Here is a 10,789-nt window from a genome sequence, read left to right as displayed (position 1 = left end):
GGCCACCATCTTAGTGTGGCTGCTCGGTGTCTGCAGGCAGCGAGGGTCTGCTAGCTTCCTGTGTTCGCACCTATGTCACCTGTGCTTGCTTGTCAGAGACAGACTATCGCAAAACATACAACTCACTCCATGAATTGATTGCTACGGCATCTGTTATCAGCAGTCACAACTAGCAACACCAGTAGCAGCCGACTGCACGCAAAGAATAGGAATGTGCAGTGGGATTTACGTGAACTCGGCGCAAGGCAGATCTTTCCGACATAGGCTTGAGAATCTTACGGGAACACTTGTACTGTTTCTAAATAAAGTGTAGGCGTGGGAGGAGGGTGCTTCCCGCGCACTAATAACAGCACGCTTGCCAATTGTGGATGCTAATCATTCGCTTGTATCTTCCTAGACACATCTGCAGGCTGAGAATTATTCCACTTGCATGGCAAGGTGCGCATGTAGGTGTGTTAAAAATTCTGGAGGCACTGGGTATTGATCCCAGTACCTCACGCTTACTAAGCGAGCCCTCTACCATCTGAGCTACGCCCGCCCCCCCGAACACTAATGGTGCTACATACAGCCATATAGAAGACACAGACCCTTGCACTCCCATTATTCAGCAGACAAACACTACTCTCTATGTATCCGTTAGGGTGTCTTTCAGGTTTCGTGCATTCTGTATCGAATCGTAGTTGGCCACACTGAAAGTGGCACGTATAACGTCGAAAATAGAGTTCGGACACCGCTCTGAGTAAGACGAAGGTGTTGTCCACCCTCTAGACTTCAATGAGGTTAAGCCGTGATACCTAAGACAGATCTGCACTCGATGACACCTCGATTACAGCCGGTCCCCACACTTACATCTTGCTCTCCTTACGTCAGTATACATCATATCAGTTTGTGACGCTGGCTTTGCAACATCTTGCGTGCCTTTAGGTTCGCCGCGACCAACACTTACCATGCACTGCCCACAAAAAATTGAGGCGCCGCGGCTTGAACCCTGCACCTTTCTCATGCGAAGCGAACGCTCTACCATCTCAGCGACGCCCCAGGCACGACCAAACTGCGCTATTCCCCAATCTTTGCGACTCTGATGCGCACGGACACGATGGTTGGTTGGTTTGTAGCGGTGAAGGGAGCAGAGTACAAAGGCGCGGACACGTTCATATACACAAAAGTTCCAAGTAGTTTCGATGCTCTGGTATTACAAATGCAAATTCCGTCTGTTTTTAACGTCTTAAATTGAAAGAGCCGTCACAAATTGCTCCGTTTTCACTCCTTGTCGACAATCATACAGCACCTGAGGTAACAAACACATCTCGAGCCCCATTGTGCACTCCATTATTCATGCCAACTCAGTGCCTCGCTCTTTACTACTGTGTACTAATCTTGTCGTCCAACTGCAAAACACTGGGCCACAACAAGTTTCCGCGTCTCCATTGCACTGCGCATACTACAAAACGCTCCCCAAACTTGGCACTCACCCACGCAGCCGACTTTTCCGACTTTCCACGACGCTCACGCAACGCTCACGCTAGTGACAGCATTATTTATAGTTCGACGTCGCGCCAAAGCGAATGAGCACATTTCGCCTACGGCTTAGGCAGCCCTCCTAGTGTGGCTGCTCGGTGTCTGCAGGCAGCGAAGGTCTGCTAGCTTCCTGTGTTCGCACCTATGTCACCTGTGCTTGCTTGTCAGAGACAGACTATCGCAAAACATACAACTCACTCCATGAATTGATTGCTACGGCATCTGTTATCAGCAGTCACAACTAGCAACACCAGTAGCAGCCGACTGCACGCAAAGAATAGGAATGTGCAGTGGGATTTACGTGAACTCGGCGCAAGGCAGATCTTTCCGACATACGCTTGAGAATCTTACGGGAACACTTGTACTGTTTCTAAATAAAGTGTAGGCGTGGGAGGAGGGTGCTTCCCGCGCACTAATAACAGCACGCTTGCCAATTGTGGATGCTAATCATTCGCTTGTATCTTCCTAGACACATCTGCAGGCTGAGAATTATTCCACTTGCATGGCAATGTGCGCATGTAGGTATGTTAAAAATTCTGGAGGCACTGGGTATTGATCCCAGTACCTCTCGCATACTAAGCGAGCGCTCTACCATCTGAGCTACGCCCGCCCCCACGAAGACTAATGGTGCTACATACAGCCATATAGACGACACAGACCCTTGCACTCCCATTATTCAGCAGACAAACACTACTCTCTATGTATCCGTTAGGGTGTCTTTCAGGTTTCGTGCATTCTGTATCGAATCGTAGTTGGCCACAATGAAAGTGGCACGTATAACGTCGAAAATAGAGTTCGGACACTGCTCTGAGTAAGACGAAGGTGTTGTCCACCCTCTAGACTTCAATGAGGTTAAGCCGTGATACCTAAGACAGATCTGCACTCGATGACACCTCGATTACAGCCGGTCCCCACACTTACATCTTGCTCTCCTTACGTCAGTATACATCATATCAGTTTGTGACGCTGGCTTTGCAACATCTTGCGTGCCTTTAGGTTCGCCGCGACCAACACTTACAATGCACTGCCCACAAAAAATTGAGGCGCCGCGGCTTGAACCCTGCACCTTTCTCATGCGAAGCGAACGCTCTACCATCTCAGCTACGCCCCAGGCACGACCAAACTGCGCTATTCCCCATTCTTTGCGACTCTGATGCGCACGGACACGATGGTTGGTTGGTTTGTAGCGGTGAAGGGAGCAGAGTACAAAGGCGCGGACACGTTCATATACACAAAAGTTCCAAGTAGTTTCGATGCTCTGGTATTACAAATGCAAATTCCGTCTGTTTTTAACGTCTTAAATTGAAAGAGCCGTCACAAATTGCTCCGTTTTCACTCCTTGTCGACAATCATACAGCACCTGAGGTAACAAACACATCTCGAGCCCCATTGTGCACTCCATTATTCATGCCAACTCAGTGCCTCGCTCTTTACTACTGTGTACTAATCTTGTCGTCCAACTGCAAAACACTGGGCCACAACAAGTTTCCGCGTCTCCATTGCACTGCGCATACTACAAAACGCTCCCCAAACTTGGCACTCACCCACGCAGCCGACTTTTCCGACTTTCCACGACGCTCACGCTAGTGACAGCATTATTTATAGTTCGACGTCGCGCCAATGCGAATGAGCACATTTCGCCTACGGCTTAGGCAGCCCTCCTAGTGTGGCTGCTCGGTGTCTGCAGGCAGCGAGGGTCTGCTAGCTTCCTGTGTTCGCACCTATGTCACCTGTGCTTGCTTGTCAGAGACAGACTATCGCAAAACATACAACTCACTCCATGAATTGATTGCTACGGCATCTGTCATCAGCAGTCACAACTAGCAACACCAGTAGCAGCCGACTGCACGCAAAGAATAGGAATGTGCAGTGGGATTTACGTGAACTCGGCGCAAGGCAGATCTTTCCGACATAGGCTTGAGAATCTTACGGGAACACTTGTACTGTTTCTAAATAAAGTGGTGGCGTGGGAGGAGGGTGCTTCCCGCGCACTAATAACAGCACGCTTGCCAATTGTGGATGCTAATCATTCGCTTGTATCTTCCTAGACACATCTGCAGGCTGAGAATTATTCCACTTGCATGGCAAGGTGCGCATGTAGGTGTGTTAAAAATTCTGGAGGCACTGGGTATTGATCCCAGTACCTCACGCTTACTAAGCGAGCCCTCTACCATCTGAGCTACGCCCGCCCCCCCGAAGACTAATGGTGCTACATACAGCCATATAGAAGACACAGACCCTTGCACTCCCATTATTCAGCAGACAAACACTACTCTCTATGTATCCGTTAGGGTGTCTTTCAGGTTTCGTGCATTCTGTATCGAATCGTAGTTGGCCACACTGAAAGTGGCACGTATAACGTCGAAAATAGAGTTCGGACACCGCTCTGAGTAAGACGAAGGTGTTGTCCACCCTCTAGACTTCAATGAGGTTAAGCCGTGATACCTAAGACAGATCTGCACTCGATGACACCTCGATTACAGCCGGTCCCCACACTTACATCTTGCTCTCCTTACGTCAGTATACATCATATCAGTTTGTGACGCTGGCTTTGCAACATCTTGCGTGCCTTTAGGTTCGCCGCGACCAACACTTACCATGCACTGCCCACAAAAAATTGAGGCGCCGCGGCCTGAACCCTGCACCTTTCTCATGCGAAGCGAACGCTCTACCATCTCAGCGACGCCCCAGGCACGACCAAACTGCGCTATTCCCCATTCTTTGCGACTCTGATGCGCACGGACACGATGGTTGGTTGGTTTGTAGCGGTGAAGGGAGCAGAGTACAAAGGCGCGGACACGTTCATATACACAAAAGTTCCAAGTAGTTTCGATGCTCTGGTATTACAAATGCAAATTCCGTCTGTTTTTAACGTCTTAAATTGAAAGAGCCGTCACAAATTGCTCCGTTTTCACTCCTTGTCGACAATCATACAGCACCTGAGGTAACAAACACATCTCGAGCCCCATTGTGCACTCCATTATTCATGCCAACTCAGTGCCTCGCTCTTTACTACTGTGTACTAATCTTGTCGTCCAACTGCAAAACACTGGGCCACAACAAGTTTCCGCGTCTCCATTGCACTGCGCATACTACAAAACGCTCCCCAAACTTGGCACTCACCCACGCAGCCTACTTTTCCGACTTTCCACGACGCTCACGCAATGCTCACGCTAGTGACAGCATTATTTATAGTTCGACGTCGCGCCAAAGCGAATGAGCACATTTCGCCTACGGCTTAGGCAGCCCTCCTAGTGTGGCTGCTCGGTGTCTGCAGGCAGCGAGGGTCTGCTAGCTTCCTGTGTTCGCACCTATGTCACCTGTGCTTGCTTGTCAGAGACAGACTATCGCAAAACATACAACTCACTCCATGAATTGATTGCTACGGCATCTGTTATCAGCAGTCACAACTAGCAACACCAGTAGCAGCCGACTGCACGCAAAGAATAGGAATGTGCAGTGGGATTTACGTGAACTCGGCGCAAGGCAGATCTTTCCGACATAGGCTTGAGAATCTTACGGGAACACTTGTACTGTTTCTAAGTAAAGTGTAGGCGTGGGAGGAGGGTGCTTCCCGCGCACTAATAACAGCACGCTTGCCAATTGTGGATGCTAATCATTCGCTTGTATCTTCCTAGACACATCTGCAGGCTGAGAATTATTCCACTTGCATGGCAAGGTGCGCATGTAGGTGTGTTAAAAATTCTGGAGGCACTGGGTATTGATCCCAGTACCTCACGCTTACTAAGCGAGCGCTCTACCATCTGAGATACGCCCGCCCCCCCCCCCCCCCGAAGACTAATGGTGCTACATACAGCCATATAGAAGACACAGACCCTTGCACTCCCATTATTCAGCAGACAAACACTACTCTCTATGTATCCGTTAGGGTGTCTTTCAGGTTTCGTGCATTCTGTATCGAATCGTAGTTGGCCACACTGAAAGTGGCACGTATAACGTCGAAAATAGAGTTCGGACACCGCTCTGAGTAAGACGAAGGTGTTGTCCACCCTCTAGACTTCAATGAGGTTAAGCCGTGATACCTAAGACAGATCTGCACTCGATGACACCTCGATTACAGCCGGTCCCCACACTTACATCTTGCTCTCCTTACGTCAGTATACATCATATCAGTTTGTGACGCTGGCTTTGCAACATCTTGCGTGCCTTTAGGTTCGCCGCGACCAACACTTACAATGCACTGCCCACAAAAAATTGAGGCGCCGCGGCTTGAACCCTGCACCTTTCTCATGCGAAGCGAACGCTCCACCATCTCAGCTACGCCCCAGGCACGACCAAACTGCGCTATTCCCCATTCTTTGCGACTCTGATGCGCACGGACACGATGGTTGGTTGGTTTGTAGCGGTGAAGGGAGCAGAGTACAAAGGCGCGGACACGTTCATATACACAAAAGTTCCAAGTAGTTTCGATGCTCTGGTATTACAAATGCAAATTCCGTCTGTTTTTAACGTCTTAAATTGAAAGAGCCGTCACAAATTGCTCCGTTTTCACTCCTTGTCGACAATCATACAGCACCTGAGGTAACAAACACATCTCGAGCCCCATTGTGCACTCCATTATTCATGAAAACTCAGTGCCTCGCTCTTTACTACTGTGTACTAATCTTGTCGTCCAACTGCAAAACACTGGGCCACAACAAGTTTCCGCGTCTCCATTGCACTGCGCATACTACAAAACGCTCCCCAAACTTGGCACTCACCCACGCAGCCAACTTTTCCGACTTTCCACGACGCTCACGCAACGCTCACGCTAGTGACAGCATTATTTATAGTTCGACGTCGCGCAAAAGCGAATGAGCACATTTCGCCTACGGCTTAGGCCGCCCTCCTAGAGTGGCTGCTCGGTGTCTGCAGGCAGCGAGTGTCTGCTAGCTTCCTGTGTTCGCACCTATGTCACCTGTGCTTGCTTGTCAGAGACAGACTATCGCAAAACATACAACTCACTCCATGAATTGATTGCTACGGCATCTGTTATCAGCAGTCACAACTAGCAACACCAGTAGCAGCCGACTGCACGCAAAGAATAGGAATGTGCAGTGGGATTTACGTGAACTCGGCGCAAGGCAGATCTTTCCGACATAGGCTTGAGAATCTTACGGGAACACTTGTACTGTTTCTAAATAAAGTGGTGGCGTGGGAGGAGGGTGCTTCCCGCGCACTAATAACAACACGCTTGCCAATTGTGGATGCTAATCATTCGCATGTATCTTCGTAGACACATCTGCAGGCTGAGAATTATTCCACTTGCATGGCAAGGTGCGCATGTAGGTGTGTTAAAAATTCTGGAGGCACTGGGTATTGATCCCAGTACCTAACGCTTACTAAGCGAGCCCTCTACCATCTGAGCTACGCCCGCCTCCCCGAAGACTAATGGTGCTACTTACAGCCATATAGAAGACACAGACCCTTGCACTCCCATTATTCAGCAGACAAACACTACTCTCTATGTATCCGTTAGGGTGTCTTTCAGGTTTCGTGCATTCTGTATCGAATCGTAGTTGGCCACACTGAAAGTGGCACGTACACTAGATCGCGTGTTGTTCGGACACCGCTCTGAGTAAGACGAAGGTGATGTCCACCCTCTAGACTTCAATGAGGTTAAGCCGTGATACCTAAGACAGATCTGCACTCGATGCCACCTCGATTACAGCCGGTCCCCACACTTACAACTTGCTCTCCTTACGTCAGTATACATCATATCAGTTTGTGACGCTGGCTTTGCAACATCTTGCGTGCCTTTAGGTTCGCCGCGACCAACACTTACAATGCACTGCCCACAAAAAATTGAGGCGCCGCGGCTTGAACCCTGCACCTTTCTCATGCGAAGCGAACGCTCTACCATCTCAGCTACGCCCCAGGCACGACCAAACTGCGCTATTCCCCATTCTTTGCGACTCTGATGCGCACGGACACGATGGTTGGTTGGTTTGTAGCGGTGAAGGGAGCAGAGTACAAAGGCGCGGACACGTTCATATACACAAAAGTTCCAAGTAGTTTCGATGCTCTGGTATTACAAATGCAAATTCCATCTGTTTTTAACGTCTTAAATTGAAAGAGCCGTCACAAATTGCTCCGTTTTCACTCCTTGTCGACAATCATACAGCACCTGAGGTAACAAACACATCTCGAGCCCCATTGTGCACTCCATTATTCATGAAAACTCAGTGCCTCGCTCTTTACTACTGTGTACTAATCTTGTCGTCCAACTGCAAAACACTGGGCCACAACAAGTTTCCGCGTCTCCATTGCACTGCGCATACTACAAAACGCTCCCCAAACTTGGCACTCACCCACGCAGCCAACTTTTCCGACTTTCCACGACGCTCACGCTAGTGACAGCATTATTTATAGTTCGACGTCGCGCAAAAGCGAATGAGCACATTTCGCCTACGGCTTAGGCCGCCCTCCTAGAGTGGCTGCTCGGTGTCTGCAGGCAGCGAGGGTCTGCTAGCTTCCTGTGTTCGCACCTATGTCACCTGTGCTTGCTTGTCAGAGACAGACTATCGCAAAACATACAACTCACTCCATGAATTGATTGCTACGGCATCTGTTATCAGCAGTCACAACTAGCAACACCAGTAGCAGCCGACTGCACGCAAAGAATAGGAATGTGCAGTGGGATTTACGTGAACTCGGCGCAAGGCAGATCTTTCCGACATAGGCTTGAGAATCTTACGGGAACACTTGTACTGTTTCTAAATAAAGTGTAGGCGTGGGAGGAGGGTGCTTCCCGCGCACTAATAACAGCACGCTTGCCAATTGTGGATGCTAATCATTCGCTTGTATCTTCCTAGACACATCTGCAGGCTGAGAATTATTCCACTTGCATGGCAAGGTGCGCATGTAGGTGTGTTAAAAATTCTGGAGGCACTGGGTATTGATCCCAGTACCTCACACTTACTAAGCGAGCGCTCTACCATCTGAGCTACGCCCGCCCCCCCGAAGACTAATGGTGCTACTTACAGCCATATAGAAGACACAGACCCTTGCACTCCCATTATTCAGCAGACAAACACTACTCTCTATGTATCCGTTAGGGTGTCTTTCAGGTTTCGTGCATTCTGTATCGAATCGTAGTTGGCCACACTGAAAGTGGCACGTATAACGTCGAAAATAGAGTTCGGACACCGCTCTGAGTAAGACGAAGGTGTTGTCCACCCTCTAGACTTCAATGAGGTTAAGCCGTGATACCTAAGACAGATCTGCACTCGATGACACCTCGATTACAGCCGGTCCCCACACTTACATCTTGCTTTCCTTACGTCAGTATACATCATATCAGTTTGTGACGCTGGCTTTGCAACATCTTGCGTGCCTTTAGGTTCACCGCGACCAACACTTACAATGCACTGCCACACTAGATCGCGTGTTCCGCGGCTTGAACCCTGCACCTTTCTCATGCGAAGCGAACGCTCTACCATCTCAGCTACGCCCCAGGCACGACCAAACTGCGCTATTCCCCATTCTTTGCGACTCTGATGCGCACGGACACGATGGTTGGTTGGTTTGTAGCGGTGAAGGGAGCAGAGTACAAAGGCGCGGACACGTTCATATACACAAAAGTTCCAAGTAGTTTCGATGCTCTGGTATTACAAATGCAAATTCCGTCTGTTTTTAACGTCTTAAATTGAAAGAGCCGTCACAAATTGCTCCGTTTTCACTCCTTGTCGACAATCATACAGCACCTGAGGTAACAAACACATCTCGAGCCCCATTATGCACTCCATTATTCATGCCAACTCAGTGCCTCGCTCTTTACTACTGTGTACTAATCTTGTCGTCCAACTGCAAAACACTGGGCCACAACAAGTTTCCGCGTCTCCATTGCACTGCGCATACTACAAAACGCTCCCCAAACTTGGCACTCACCCACGCAGCCGACTTTTCCGACTTTCCACGACGCTCACGCTAGTGACAGCATTATTTATAGTTCGACGTCGCGCAAAAGCGAATGAGCACATTTCGCCTACGGCTTAGGCCGCCCTCCTAGAGTGGCTGCTCGGTGTCTGCAGGCAGCGAGGGTCTGCTAGCTTCCTGTGTTCGCACCTATGTCACCTGTGCTTGCTTGTCAGAGACAGACTATCGCAAAACATACAACTCACTCCATGAATTGATTGCTACGGCATCTGTTATCAGCAGTCACAACTAGCAACACCAGTAGCAGCCGACTGCACGCAAAGAATAGGAATGTGCAGTGGGATTTACGTGAACTCGGCGCAAGGCAGATCTTTCCGACATAGACTTGAGAATCTTACGGGAACACTTGTACTGTTTCTAAATAAAGTGGTGGCGTGGGAGGAGGGTGCTTCCCGCGCACTAATAACAGCACGCTTGCCAATTGTGGATGCTAATCATTCGCTTGTATCTTCCTAGACACATCTGCAGGCTGAGAATTATTCCACTTGCATGGCAAGGTGCGCATGTAGGTGTGTTAAAAATTCTGGAGGCACTGGGTATTGATCCCAGTACCTCACGCTTACTAAGCGAGCCCTCTACCATCTGAGCTACGCCCGCCCCCCCGAAGACTAATGGTGCTACATACAGCCATATAGAAGACACAGACCCTTGCACTCCCATTATTCAGCAGACAAACACTACTCTCTATGTATCCGTTAGGGTGTCTTTCAGGTTTCGTGCATTCTGTATCGAATCGTAGTTGGCCACACTGAAAGTGGCACGTATAACGTCGAAAATAGAGTTCGGACACCGCTCTGAGTAAGACGAAGGTGTTGTCCACCCTCTAGACTTCAATGAGGTTACGCCGTGATACCTAAGACAGATCTGCACTCGATGACACCTCGATTACAGCCGGTCCCCACACTTACATCTTGCTCTCCTTACGTCAGTATACATCATATCAGTTTGTGACGCTGGCTTTGCAACATCTTGCGTGCCTTTAGGTTCGCCGCGACCAACACTTACAATGCACTGCCCACAAAAAATTGAGGCGCCGCGGCTTGAACCCTGCACCTTTCTCATGCGAAGCGAACGCTCTACCATCTCAGCTACGCCCCAGGCACGACCAAACTGCGCTATTCCCCATTCTTTGCGACTCTGATGCGCACGGACACGATGGTTGGTTGGTTTGTAGCGGTGAAGGGAGCAGAGTACAAAGGCGCGGACACGTTCATATACACAAAAGTTCCAAGTAGTTTCGATGCTCTGTTATTACAAATGCAAATTCCGTCTGTTTTTAACGTCTTAAATTGAAAGAGCCGTCACAAATTGCTCCGTTTTCACTCCTTGTCGA

This window comes from Schistocerca gregaria, chromosome 10, assembly GCF_023897955.1.
Source record: "Schistocerca gregaria isolate iqSchGreg1 chromosome 10, iqSchGreg1.2, whole genome shotgun sequence".
In the NCBI taxonomy this organism is placed as follows: Eukaryota; Metazoa; Arthropoda; class Insecta; order Orthoptera; family Acrididae; genus Schistocerca; species Schistocerca gregaria.
Note: the sequence above shows the minus strand (reverse complement) of the source record.